This window comes from Dermacentor andersoni, unplaced genomic scaffold (assembly GCF_023375885.2).
Source record: "Dermacentor andersoni unplaced genomic scaffold, qqDerAnde1_hic_scaffold ctg00000599.1, whole genome shotgun sequence".
In the NCBI taxonomy this organism is placed as follows: Eukaryota; Metazoa; Arthropoda; class Arachnida; order Ixodida; family Ixodidae; genus Dermacentor; species Dermacentor andersoni.
The window spans coordinates 5,001-17,500 of NW_027315281.1; the positions used below are offsets into that span (position 1 = coordinate 5,001).

At 56.0% G+C, this 12,500-nt stretch overlaps 3 non-coding genes across 3 annotated transcripts; 2 read left to right on the forward strand and 1 right to left on the reverse strand.

Moving 5' to 3' along the window:
- Positions 1 to 2,297: 2,297 nt before the first annotated feature.
- Positions 2,298 to 2,489, reverse strand: LOC140214740 (U2 spliceosomal RNA). The gene has a single exon (XR_011891670.1). It is a non-coding gene; the product is annotated as a U2 spliceosomal RNA (small nuclear RNA).
- Positions 2,490 to 8,137: 5,648 nt separating this feature from the next.
- Positions 8,138 to 9,952, forward strand: LOC140214742 (small subunit ribosomal RNA). The gene has a single exon (XR_011891672.1). It is a non-coding gene; the product is annotated as a small subunit ribosomal RNA (ribosomal RNA).
- A 1,574-nt stretch (positions 9,953 to 11,526) lies between these two features.
- On the forward strand, positions 11,527 to 11,679 carry LOC140214734 (5.8S ribosomal RNA). Its single transcript, XR_011891665.1, has one exon. It is a non-coding gene; the product is annotated as a 5.8S ribosomal RNA (ribosomal RNA).
- The last annotated feature ends 821 nt before the right edge of the window (positions 11,680 to 12,500 follow it).

The window sequence follows — 12,500 nt, forward strand, 5'->3', positions numbered from 1 at the left end:
ACCTAACACTTGGAGCAACATTTCCACTACTCTAGAGGGGCATAAACTGTAGACAGTGCACGCTTTCTCATTTATCCAATCGCTCGCAAACACATTGCATTGCTAGTCTACAGTGGCAATACAAAGTGACGTTTCACCATGCACGTCGAAGTTCATTACCAGTACCGCGCCAGCATCGACCGGCCGGCGAAGCGACGAGCTCAGCAGCGCATGCGCAAGGCCCGACACCACCCCAACCGAGCTTCCCTGCTTATCGGAGAGAGCAAGTGCGCGTGAACACGGGCGCGTCTGAGTATCTGGATTTAAAAAAAAAAAGAAAAAGAAAGCGTTTCCGAGATATTGACAAAGACAAGTGGTCGCGGTCGCTCTGAATCTTATCGTATTATAGAAAACGTGGGATGGCGGCGCTTCCTCGAGGGTCAGAAAGTACAATCGTCGAACTAGGTGGCAAGTGGAGTACATCCTTTTTCTTGGAACGGTTTGCAATTGACTGCTTGAATGTGCCGACCACGCGTCGCGGGTCGCGTATAGAGCCAACCGTTGGCAAGCACGCGTCTAGCGTAGCAGCAGAACCGATCGCGGTTGCGATAACCCATCGTTGGCAGCGAAAAAGAAAAACACCCACACGCAGTTTGTAGCAATAACCGTACAAATCAATGTGGTTTTAAATATAGCTTCACTGGTCACCCAAGAAGGGCACCGAAACTTTCTCATGACGCACACCGCTGTAGTCCACAAAGAACAAAGCGCACAAAATAGATATGATACAGCCGCACCGCATTATTTCGTGTTTTCACCATTTCATTACTTTCGTGTGCATGCGCGCTAGGGCCACGCAGGCCAGGAGTAAAAGGCACGAAAAAAAAAAAAAAAATGGTACGCAATCCTAAGCTTTGACTTGACTGCTGTGGCACTCGCATTTGTGTTCTTTACCTTAGGCGAACGCAATGCGCAAACTGAACTGGAATTTCCAATAATGGAAATTCCTGTTTGGCTCATATTTGCGTTTTTCGCCCGAGCAAGCGCTTCACTGCACTACGCTTTGCCCCTTCAACGTGGCTACACTGCCCGGCAGGCGTGTTCTGCGTAGGGCCGAACCTGCAGGCAAAAAGCATGGGCGCCGCCATCTTGTTGAGAGCGGCGCCAGGGACACAATCGCGCCTAGCTCATTGAGTTTTCCCCCAAAACTGAAAAAAATTTGACTTCATTAAACGAGAAAGATGCCACGAGTGTCCCAACAAAAAGCTTTGAGGATTACCGAAGGGTAACTGAGGGCGACGCAACGGGCTCTGGAAAGAAGGATGATGGGTGTGGCGTCACGGGGGGATCGGAATAGAGCAGATTGGGGTGTGCGAGAACAAACGCTCGTTAATGACACCAAAGTTTAAACCAGGAAAAACAAATGGGCATGCGCAGGGCATGCAATCTGGGGGGAAGATAACCGGTGGCCATTAAGGGTTACAGACTGAATTCCGAGAGGAGGGAAGCGTAGCAGGGGGTGGCAGAAAGGTAGGAGGGCAGATTAGATTAGGGACTACATGGCGACAATCGGCACCTGACCGGGGTACTTGGAGGATCATGGGAGATGCCTTTGCCCTGCAGTGGGCGTAGCCAGGATGATGATGATGATGATGTTCATGATGAAAAGGTAGCAACAGGTCTTCGTAACATACAGGTTAGAAAGATGAGGCACCTTTTAACCCTTGAATATATTTCGCCACATTCGGGCATACGACAAGTTTGTTTTCGAGGCGCTCGGTCCCACTGCTGCGAAAATGTGTACACAAAGGCTGCACAGTAGTTGCCAGAAATCGGGCACTCTATTTTTCTTTCATAGGGAATCTTTCTTCCACTTGGGCAGCGGATTTCGGCGGCAGGGCGAGCTTGCGTGGGCGCGGTGGTTTACGGATCCAAGCGATAGTGAACTCCAAAATCCAGTGTTGGCTTTGAGTGGGATTCATATTGATTGCGAACCCCACGGCTAATCCTACCCCCCATCCCCCCAAGTGGCTCTTTACAGGAGACAATCATTCAGAGACATCGGACAAATAGGAATTCTGGTTCTTTCTTTTGCTTTCATTAATTTTTCTCGAAGCCCATAACTAGAAATTTGCTGGAGCGGCTGTCCCATTTGCGACGCAACAAGTGCGACGCTACACACAGATGGAGTGGCAGTTTAATTACTCTCGTGGTCCGCGAACCGGCATCGTTGCGTGTAGTATAGGAATGGTGCGTGTCAAGTCAGTGCTCGCGTTGAGCTTGTGCTCTTCATTTTGATTGAATGAAGTCTCACCTAAGTGAGCGGGGCCGATCCCGGAGGTAGTGCAATACCGGGCCGACCTGCGGCGGAGGTGAAGCAGGCTTCAAGCACTCCGCCAACTTCCAAAAATAGGTTTAATATCGTGGGTCCATATAGAACCCGTATCAGATATTAAGCTGATAAGAACAGAGTTTTTTATTTATGCTAGTTACAAATACATCAAAAATATGTTACAAAACCAAGGAAAAAACGGATAAAAGGTGTATAATCTAAAAACGCAAACAAATGACTAAAAAAACTAGTTAGTGGTGTTAGTGATAAAAGGCTAAAACTGTAAAGGTGTAAAATACATGGCAAAACGCTTCTCTAAAACATAAAAGATCATTAAGAGGTGCCTACATGGGCTTTAAAAATCTTCGTAGATGGGCTTCGTAAATCTTCGTACATGGGCTTTAAAAATCTACACTTTGATCTTAGCCAAAAGGCCGAGAAGCGATGTCCTTCACTTCACTTCATTGTACTACTGCCTTGTGGGCGCCCTGCCGACATGGGTAACCTCAGCAACAGCGTGGGCAATATTATAAAATTCAGCCTGTGTACAGACTCAACGCTCCCTATCTCACGGATGAATTCGCAACGCCTCAGTCTTTCGCTGTTAACGAAACGCTGTCGCGTAGAAACGAGACCCGAGTGCAAGCTTGCTTGTAACGCGAAACCAACCAAGGCAACCTCGTAGAAAACGGAACAGGCGAGCGGAAAAAAAACGCGCCAGGGGAATGCTTACTTCCGTCTGAATGCGACCGCTCAAGGTGACCTTCCTTGAGGGCTTCGTTTCAAGCCCGTGTGCAATTGTAATATACTACGCGCATTTCCTTCATTTCTTTTTATTTACCGCAAGGCCCACTGAAAATTTTGATACGGCACAGGCCGGGACGGATCGCAACGTGTCGAATCGACCGGTAGAATTAGGTAGCATGCCCCATGTACGAAGACGAGCAACATAGAAGTGAATGACAAAATAAATATAGAAAACGCTGCACACTCCTTCCAACCGGAAACATAGAGGGGAGAAAGATCGCCATCTGAAACACAGGCATTGTAAAAAAAAGAAAAAAAAAAGTGCTACCTCATCATCTTTACCATTACCGTGTGTGTGTATGTATATATGCATGTGTGTGTGTGTGTGTTTGTGTATTTATATATATATATATATATATATATATATATACGCACACATGCTAGCATAGCTTAAACGCAGCTGGAAAGCTCAGCCTTGCACAAGAACCACCCCCTGTCGCAAACCCCTTTGAAACATTCAAATGCCAAACACGAGTAGAGCGAGGTCGTTCGAACCTGGCGCCAAAACGCATTGGCGCCATCTGTGTACGGAACTAGGAAAACCTGCGGACTTTGCAATACAGAAAGAAAGGTAGATGGCGCGAGCTAACGCTCCATTGCATACTAAGAACGAGAGTTAGTGAATAATGGCAGAAACGTCTTGGGAAGAGAAAAAAAAAAAAAACACGCAAAAGTTGTTGGCTTGTGCAAGCACTCTATGTTACAGCGATTAAAGAGCATAGCATCTTCTACAACAGCAGCTACAAAAAGAAGAAGAACGTGAGAGAGGGAGAGAGACAGGCGTGTTTCTTTGGAATGCAGAGCATGCAGCACATACTATAAAGTGCCAAAGAGACGGGGAAAGCAGATGGCGCGAAGGTGTATGTCCTCAAAGCTTGAAAGCAATTTCTAAATTACATGTACCGAAGTCCACCTACTCTCATCAGGTTGCTCCCGCCTCCAGTTGCGTTTAAAGTGAAATTACAGTCGCCTCAAAGGCAGACAGAGAGAGAGTGAAAATAGGTACACTTGCTTCGCGCAGCTGCAGCCGTTCAAATTTTACAGCAAGAGCACTCCCGAAGCAACAAAGTCCGCTGCCGCCTGGGCGCAATGCGCTCGCTTCAGTAAATTGCCGTGCTGGCCTCGGCAACCAAGAGGTGTAGTGCGGCAGACTGCTGCATTGTAGCACACCGCAAACCGTGCAGACGTAAGCGATCGCCTCGACATCGCTGCGAGCGCTCGAAGAGACAAAGTCCGAAACCACGTGTGCCGGGGCGGTGCGAGCGCGACGCCTTTGACGCAACTTTTGCGTACAAGCCGCCGCACCGCCACGACGGAATCGCTGGCATCCCGCACGCAGCTGCATTGTGTCACGCCGGCAATCGTTGAAACACCACGCAGTCGTCGGCGTCGGCCCCGACATGGTTGCGAGCGCTGGAAGAGACAAAGTCCGAAACCGCGTGTGCCGGGGCGGCGCGAGCGCGACGCCTTTGACGCAACTTTTGCGTACAAGCCGCCGCACGGACACGACGGAGCCGGTGTCACCCTGCAGAGGGCTGCACTATAGCACGCCGGGAACCGGCAAAGAACCGCGCAGACGTCGTCGTTGGCCGCGGCGTTGCCGCGAGCACGCGAAGAGACCAAGTCCGAAAGGACGTCAGCCGGGGCGTCGAGCACGCCGCCCGCACTGTTCGCACGCGTGCTCGGAAATGGCGAAGGGGCCGCGCTAGCGTGCCTTGAATCGGTGAGCGGCGGTACCGCGGCGATCGCCAGAGCTCGAATCCGCCCTGCAAAAGCCAAATATTGGCGCTCGGCTCGGCGCAGTACGCCGCCGCGTCGCACGAGTACGGCCCCATGGAGGTCTGGGCACTTATCGCTGCTACTGTAAGGGGCCGTACGGCCCCGGCCGACATTGTACCGTAGTGCGATTTTCGGCTTGCGCGTGCTCGTGGCGTAGTCCGCGCACCGTTCCGACGTCGACAATCGTGCCCACGACTACGCGAGCGCTGGAAGAGACAAAGTCCGAAACCGCGTGTGCCGGGGCGGCGCGAGCGCGACGCCTTTGACGCAACTTTTGCGTACAAGCCGCCGCACGGACACGACGGAGCCGGTGTCGCCCTGCAGAGGGCTGCACTATAGCACGCCGGGAACCGGCAAAGAACCGCGCAGACGTCGTCGTTGGCCGCGGCGTTGCCGCGAGCACGCGAAGAGACAAAGTCCGAAACGACGTCAGCCGGGGCGTCGAGCACGCCGCCCGCACTGTTCGCACGCGTGCTCGGAAATGGCGAAGGGGCCGCGCTAGCGTGCCTTGAATCGGTGAGCGGCGGTACCGCGGCGATAGCCAGAGCTCGAATCCGCCCTGCAAAAGCCAAATATTGGCGCTCGGCTCGGCGCAGTACGCCGCCGCGTCGCACGAGTACGGCCCCATGGAGGTCTGGGCACTTATCGCTGCTACTGTAAGGGGCCGTACGGCCCCGGCCGACATTGTACCGTAGTGCGATTTTCGTCTTGCGCGTGCTCGTGGCGGTGTCCGCGCACCGTTCCGACGTCGACAATCGTGCCCACGACTACGCGAGCGCTGGAAGAGACAAAGTCCGAAACCGCGTGTGCCGGGGCGGCGCGAGCGCGACGCCTTTGACGCAACTTTTGCGTACAAGCCGCCGCACGGACACGACGGAATCGCTGGCATCCCGCACGCAGCTGCATTGTGTCACGCCGGCAATCGTTGAAACACCACGCAGTCGTCGGCGTCGGCCCCGACATGGTTGCGAGCGCTGGAAGAGACAAAGTCCGAAACCGCGTGTGCCGGGGCGGCGCGAGCGCGACGCCTTTGACGCAACTTTTGCGTACAAGCCGCCGCACGGACACGACGGAGCCGGTGTCGCCCTGCAGAGGGCTGCACTATAGCACGCCGGGAACCGGCAAAGAACCGCGCAGACGTCGTCGTTGGCCGCGGCGTTGCCGCGAGCACGCGAAGAGACAAAGTCCGAAACGACGTCAGCCGGGGCGTCGAGCACGCCGCCCGCACTGTTCGCACGCGTGCTCGGAAATGGCGAAGGGGCCGCGCTAGCGTGCCTTGAATCGGTGAGCGGCGGTACCGCGGCGATCGCCAGAGCTCGAATCCGCCCTGCAAAAGCCAAATATTGGCGCTCGGCTCGGCGCAGTACGCCGCCGCGTCGCACGAGTACGGCCCCATGGAGGTCTGGGCACTTATCGCTGCTACTGTAAGGGGCCGTACGGCCCCGGCCGACATTGTACCGTAGTGCGATTTTCGTCTTGCGCGTGCTCGTGGCGGTGTCCGCGCACCGTTGCGACGTCGACAATCGTGCCCACGACTACGCGAGCGCTGGAAGAGACAAAGTCCGAAACCGCGTGTGCCGGGGCGGCGCTGAGCGCGACGCCTTTGACGCAACTTTTGCGTACAAGCCGCCGCACGGCCACGACGGAGCCGGTGTCACCCTGCAGAGGGCTGCACTGTAGCACGCCGGGAACCGGCAAAGAACCGCGCAGACGTCGTCGTTGGCCGCGGCGTTGCCGCGAGCACGCGAAGAGACAAAGTCCGAAACGACGTCAGCCGGGGCGTCGAGCACGCCGCCCGCACTGTTCGCACGCGTGCTCGGAAATGGCGAAGGGGCCGCGCTAGCGTGCCTTGAATCGGTGAGCGGCGGTACCGCGGCGATCGCCAGAGCTCGAATCCGCCCTGCAAAAGCCAAATATTGGCGCTCGGCTCGGCGCAGTACGCCGCCGCGTCGCACGAGTACGGCCCCATGGAGGTCTGGGCACTTATCGCTGCTACTGTAAGGGGCCGTACGGCCCCGGCCGACATTGTACCGTAGTGCGATTTTCGTCTTGCGCGTGCTCGTGGCGGTGTCCGCGCACCGTTGCGACGTCGACAATCGTGCCCACGACTACGCGAGCGCTGGAAGAGACAAAGTCCGAAACCGCGTGTGCCGGGGCGGCGCGAGCGCGACGCCTTTGACGCAACTTTTGCGTACAAGCCGCCGCACGGCCACGACGGAGCCGGTGTCACCCTGCAGAGGGCTGCACTGTAGCACGCCGGGAACCGGCAAAGAACCGCGCAGACGTCGTCGTTGGCCGCGGCGTTGCCGCGAGCACGCGAAGAGACAAAGTCCGAAACGACGTCAGCCGGGGCGTCGAGCACGCCGCCCGCACTGTTCGCACTCGTGCTCGGAAATGGCGAAGGGGCCGTGCTAGCGTGCCTCGAATCGATCGGCCGGGGGCCCCGTAGGGCGACAGACAGGCAATTGTGCAGGAAACCGTACTGGCCATTGGCGAGAAATTGCCGTTCGCGCATTCGGTGGACGCGCTGCGCTTTCACGACTTCGGCATTGTGCTGCCGACGTAAGCTTTCAATCTTGCTCGCGGCGTTACGAGGCGGCACGATTTTCGCCAAACGCTCGTCGAAAGTGGCACGAGTACGGCCCCATGGAGGTCTGGGTACTTATCGCTGCTATTATATGGGGGTCCCAGAGAGCAGTCGCCCCCAAAGCGACCTGGGTGTTTGATATGCGGCGGGCTTCGTGCCCGTCAAGCGTGTCCCCGGTATCGCTCCCGTGGATCCCACAGCTGACGTCTGCAGCCTCATCCGCTTGATGCGTTAGGGGCTGGTTGTCGGACGACGCTTTTTCCACGATATCGAAGTGTGTTCCGCATCGTCCTCGGACGAATCAAATACGAAAGCGCCGAAGGCGCGGGCGTGACCCGTCGCCTAGCGGCTTTGCCGTCTCGGCTACGTTGCAAGTGTCGGTCGGTCCACCAGTGCTGCGGGCTCGAGAGAAACCGCAAGCCGCGATCGAGTCGACACAACCGGTCTATCGAGAATGTTGCGTGCTTCTTGCCGCGTGGCGATACCCGGCCCTGCGGGGAGGGCGCCGTTGCGAGCTCGAACGCCGTCGTCTCGGACTGTGCAAAGTGCTACCCTTTGCGAGAACGAAGCGTGTTGGGGCGCCTGAAGGTGGCCTCGGCATCGCAAAAACGGCGTCCGGCCTGCTTGAAAGGCTGGACGCGCAGTTGAACGATTACCTGGTTGATCCTGCCAGTAATCATATGCTTGTCTCAAAGATTAAGCCATGCATGTCTAAGTACATGCCGAAATAAGGCGAAACCGCGAATGGCTCATTAAATCAGTTATGGTTCCTTAGATCGTTTCTTCCTACTTGGATAACTGTGGCAATTCTAGAGCTAATACATGCAGTGAGCCTGAAGCCCTTTGGGCGACGGGTGCTTTTATTAGACCAAGATCGATCGGGTTTCGGCCCGTATTGTGTGGTGACTCTGGATAACTTTGTGCTGATCGCATGGCCACGAGCCGGCGACGTTTCTTTCAAGTGTCTGCCTTATCAACTTTCGATGGTAGGTTACTTGCTTACCATGGTTGTTACGGGTAACGGAGAATCAGGGTTCGATTCCGGAGAGGGAGCCTGAGAAACGGCTACCACATCCAAGGAAGGCAGCAGGCGCGCAAATTACCCACTCCCGGCACGGGGAGGTAGTGACGAAAAATAACAATACGGGACTCTTTTGAGGCCCCGTAATTGAAATGAGTACACTCTAAATCCTTTAACGAGGATCAATTGGAGGGCAAGTCTGGTGCCAGCAGCCGCGGTAATTCCAGCTCCAATAGCGTATACTAAAGCTGCTGCGGTTAAAAAGCTCGTAGTTGGATCTCAGTTCCAGACGAGTAGTGCATCTACCCGATGCGACGGCTCGGACTGAACATCATGCCGGTCCTTTCTTGGTGCACTTCATTGTGTGCCTCGAGAAGGCCGGTGCTTTTACTTTGAAAAAATTAGAGTGCTCAACGCAGGCGAGTCGCCTGAATAAACTTGCATGGAATAATAGAACAAGACCTCGTTTCTGTTCTGTTGGTTTTTGGAATACGAGGTAATGATTAAGAGGGACAGACGGGGGCATTCGTATTGCGGCGCTAGAGGTGAAATTCTTGGACCGTCGCAAGACGAACTACTGCGAAAGCATTTGCCAAGAATGTTTTCTTTGATCAAGAACGAAAGTCAGAGGTTCGAAGGCGATCAGATACCGCCCTAGTTCTGACCATAAACGATGCCAACCAGCGATCCGCCTGAGTTACTCAAATGACTCGGCGGGCAGCTTCCGGGAAACCAAAGTGTTTGGGTTCCGGGGGAAGTATGGTTGCAAAGCTGAAACTTAAAGGAATTGACGGAAGGGCACCACCAGGAGTGGAGCCTGCGGCTTAATTTGACTCAACACGGGAAAACTTACCCGGCCCGGACACTGGGAGGATTGACAGATTGAGAGCTCTTTCTTGATTCGGTGGATGGTGGTGCATGGCCGTTCTTAGTTGGTGGAGCGATTTGTCTGGTTAATTCCGATAACGAACGAGACTCTAGCCTATTAAATAGGTGCGGGGTTCCCAGCACCTTACAACCTTCTTAGAGGGACAAGCGGCTCCTAGCCGCACGAAACAGAGCAATAACAGGTCTGTGATGCCCTTAGATGTCCGGGGCCGCACGCGCGCTACACTGAAGGAAGCAGCGTGTCTTTATCCCTGTCTGAAAAGACTGGGTAACCCGTGGAACTTCTTTCGTGATTGGGATAGGGGCTTGCAATTGTTCCCCTTGAACGAGGAATTCCCAGTAAGCGCGAGTCATAAGCTCGCGTTGATTACGTCCCTGCCCTTTGTACACACCGCCCGTCGCTACTACCGATTGAATGATTTAGTGAGGTCTTCGGACCGATGTCCGGCGCGGCCTTTCGGTTGCGCCGGTCTGTTGGAAAGATGACCAAACTTGATCATTTAGAGGAAGTAAAAGTCGTAACAAGGTTTCCGTAGGTGAACCTGCGGAAGGATCATTACCGGATTGTGAAGGGTGGCGAGCGCCATTGTTTCTACCCCGTGTGGGTGAAGCAGCTCGCTGCGCCCGACGCTTTCCGCCGCTGGCCCCGCTTGGACGCGGGGACGGCTATACCCGAACATGCCGGGGACTGCCTGAATTTTGAGGGGCGCCCCGTGCCAAATTTGTTGCGCCCAGTGGACGCCGGCTGCAACCTTGGACGGTTGGCTTGGCCGCGCCCGCGGGTAGAAACGGCGTAACGCACACTGGGTGGGCTTTCTGTCCGCTTTGGCGCTCTTGCGCGGAATGGGAGTAAGACGACCCGACCTGCTGCTTTGCCCAGTACGAGGGGAACGGCGAAGCGTGCGGTCGGTCAAGGAACTGACGGTCGAGAGCTAATGCCGCTGCCGCTTAGTACACACACGGAACCGTGGTGCGAGCGCTCTCCCGTCCTCCGCGGCAAACGCTGCCGAGTCTGAAAAGTCTGGCGGCTGCCGGTCGCTTCCTGCGGCGAGTATGGAGTAACGACCCGACTTTGTTGCCGCCCAAGTACTAAAGGAACGGTGTGGCGCTCGGTCGGTCATGGAACTGTCGGTATGAGGGTGCGGCTGCCAAGTACGGAAGGAACCGTGGCCTAAAGTGCTCTCCCGTCCTCCGCGGCAAATGCCACCGAGTCCGAAAGGGCCGGAGGCTGCCGGTCGGCTCCTGCTCGTGACGCGCGAGGTGTCGAGATCGCGGTTTAATGCGACGACGTCTGCAGGCTATTCGCCCGCCGCCGAGGGAAAGGCGGCGTTGCTGCGAAGTACCGAAGGAAACGCGGCTTTGCTACGTCGGAAGCGTTCTGCGGTTAGCGGACTTGTGCGCTTTGGGAAGGCGCCGCACGTCGAAAGAGGAAGTACGGACAGACGAGGGACTGTAGTCCCGGATTCGAACGCACTTGCGGCCAGGCCCTTGCTGGCTTCGTCTTCCGCCTCAAGTAGACTTGTTGTGGCGCCGGCGCAGGGAGCCGTCCCTGGCACTGGCCGAGTGGTTTTGGAGAGCTGCGCGAGTACGCGCGCCGGGCTCTTGTCTTTCGTCTCAAGTAGGCTGTTGGATCAACAGCGGTTATGCTGCGGCGATCTGCCGATGCGAAAGTGTGTGTGTGTTTGAGGCCCTTCTATGAACCTACTGCTGACTGAAGCGAAGCACGTCGATGGGGGTGAAGCCCTGCCCGTGGCCGTGTAGCCGTTAAAGACTCCACAGCGGCTTAGCCCTAATCATGGCTCTGTCGCTCTTTGCAATTTTTAGTGGAGCGATGTGAACGTGCACACGAGACACACGGGTCCGGTGGTTGGATGGCAGGTAAAACCGGCTTCGAGTGCGCGCAAACGGCATAAGCTACCTCGAGGGCAAGCGAGGAAGGCGTGGGCGCAAAACACACGCGCGAGTAGCAGGAGTGGAGTGCCATTAGGCTTTCAGCTGCTGAGACGCGGCCGCCGAAAGAGCGAGACTGGAGGAGCGCACGCCGAAAGGCGCTCTTCGAAACCACACACAGGGAGACGCCACGTGCCTAAAACCCTGGTTGTACTGTACTGAATTGAACAAACTATTTTTCACGACTCTAAGCGGTGGATCACTCGGTTCTCGGGTCGATGAAGAACGCAGCCAGCTGCGAGACTTGGTGTGAATTGCAGGACACACTGAGCACTGATTCTTTGAACGCACATTGCGGCCTTGGGTCTTCCCTTGGCTTCGTCTGTCTGAGGGTCGGATCACATATCAAGAGAGACTTCGGCGCACAGGGAACGTGCGTCCGTCGACTCGTTTTGACCGCGTCGGCATCATGGACAGTACGTTGAGCGCTAAAGCCACGCGCCAGCGGCCTCACGAGAGGGAGACGGTGGCAAACCGTTGTGCCAATTCTTCGAAAAGACGGAAACGAGGCATTACTACTGCAGCGTGACGAGTGCGCGCCTCTAGCAAGACCGCCGCAGGATGGAGTCGGATACCTGCAGGGAAAGAGCGGTCCAAGCACGAGGCGCGAACGTCTGTTGCCATGTAGCGCGCACGTTTGCGAGAGAGTCGGAAGCGCACGCTTGCGTGCACGGAAAACGTGGGAATGAAACGCCGGCCGATTCCCGCGCCGTGCGCAAAGCCAGCGCGATCGCAATTTGCGCTGTTTGCCTTCGAAGTACGTCGAGCTCCAGAGCTGGTCGCTCGTTCACGTCACCGCAGTTGTGTGGGCGCCCTTCCGGGCTTCGTCGCAGGAATGGGAATCGGCAGATTCTTGCGAGGAGCGGGGAGGAGAAGGGTGGCCCCCGAAAGCGGTTCGACGCGACAGCGCAGTCTGCGAGCGAGAAGAGTCACGGCACGGCGGAGAATTGCCGCGAAACGGAAAATGTCTCCTTCGAGAGCGTGGGTGCCCCGTTGGCCGAGCTGAAGCGTTCCGTCGTAGTCCGCCGTCGGTCCAAGTGCTTCGCAGTCTCTGTCCCCTAAAGACTGGGCCACTCCAGTTGGGGCAGGGGCGACGCTACACGAGACGATGCCTCCCGCCAGGTTTTAGTCGCCCCTGCGGTGCCCGCTGAAGCGGC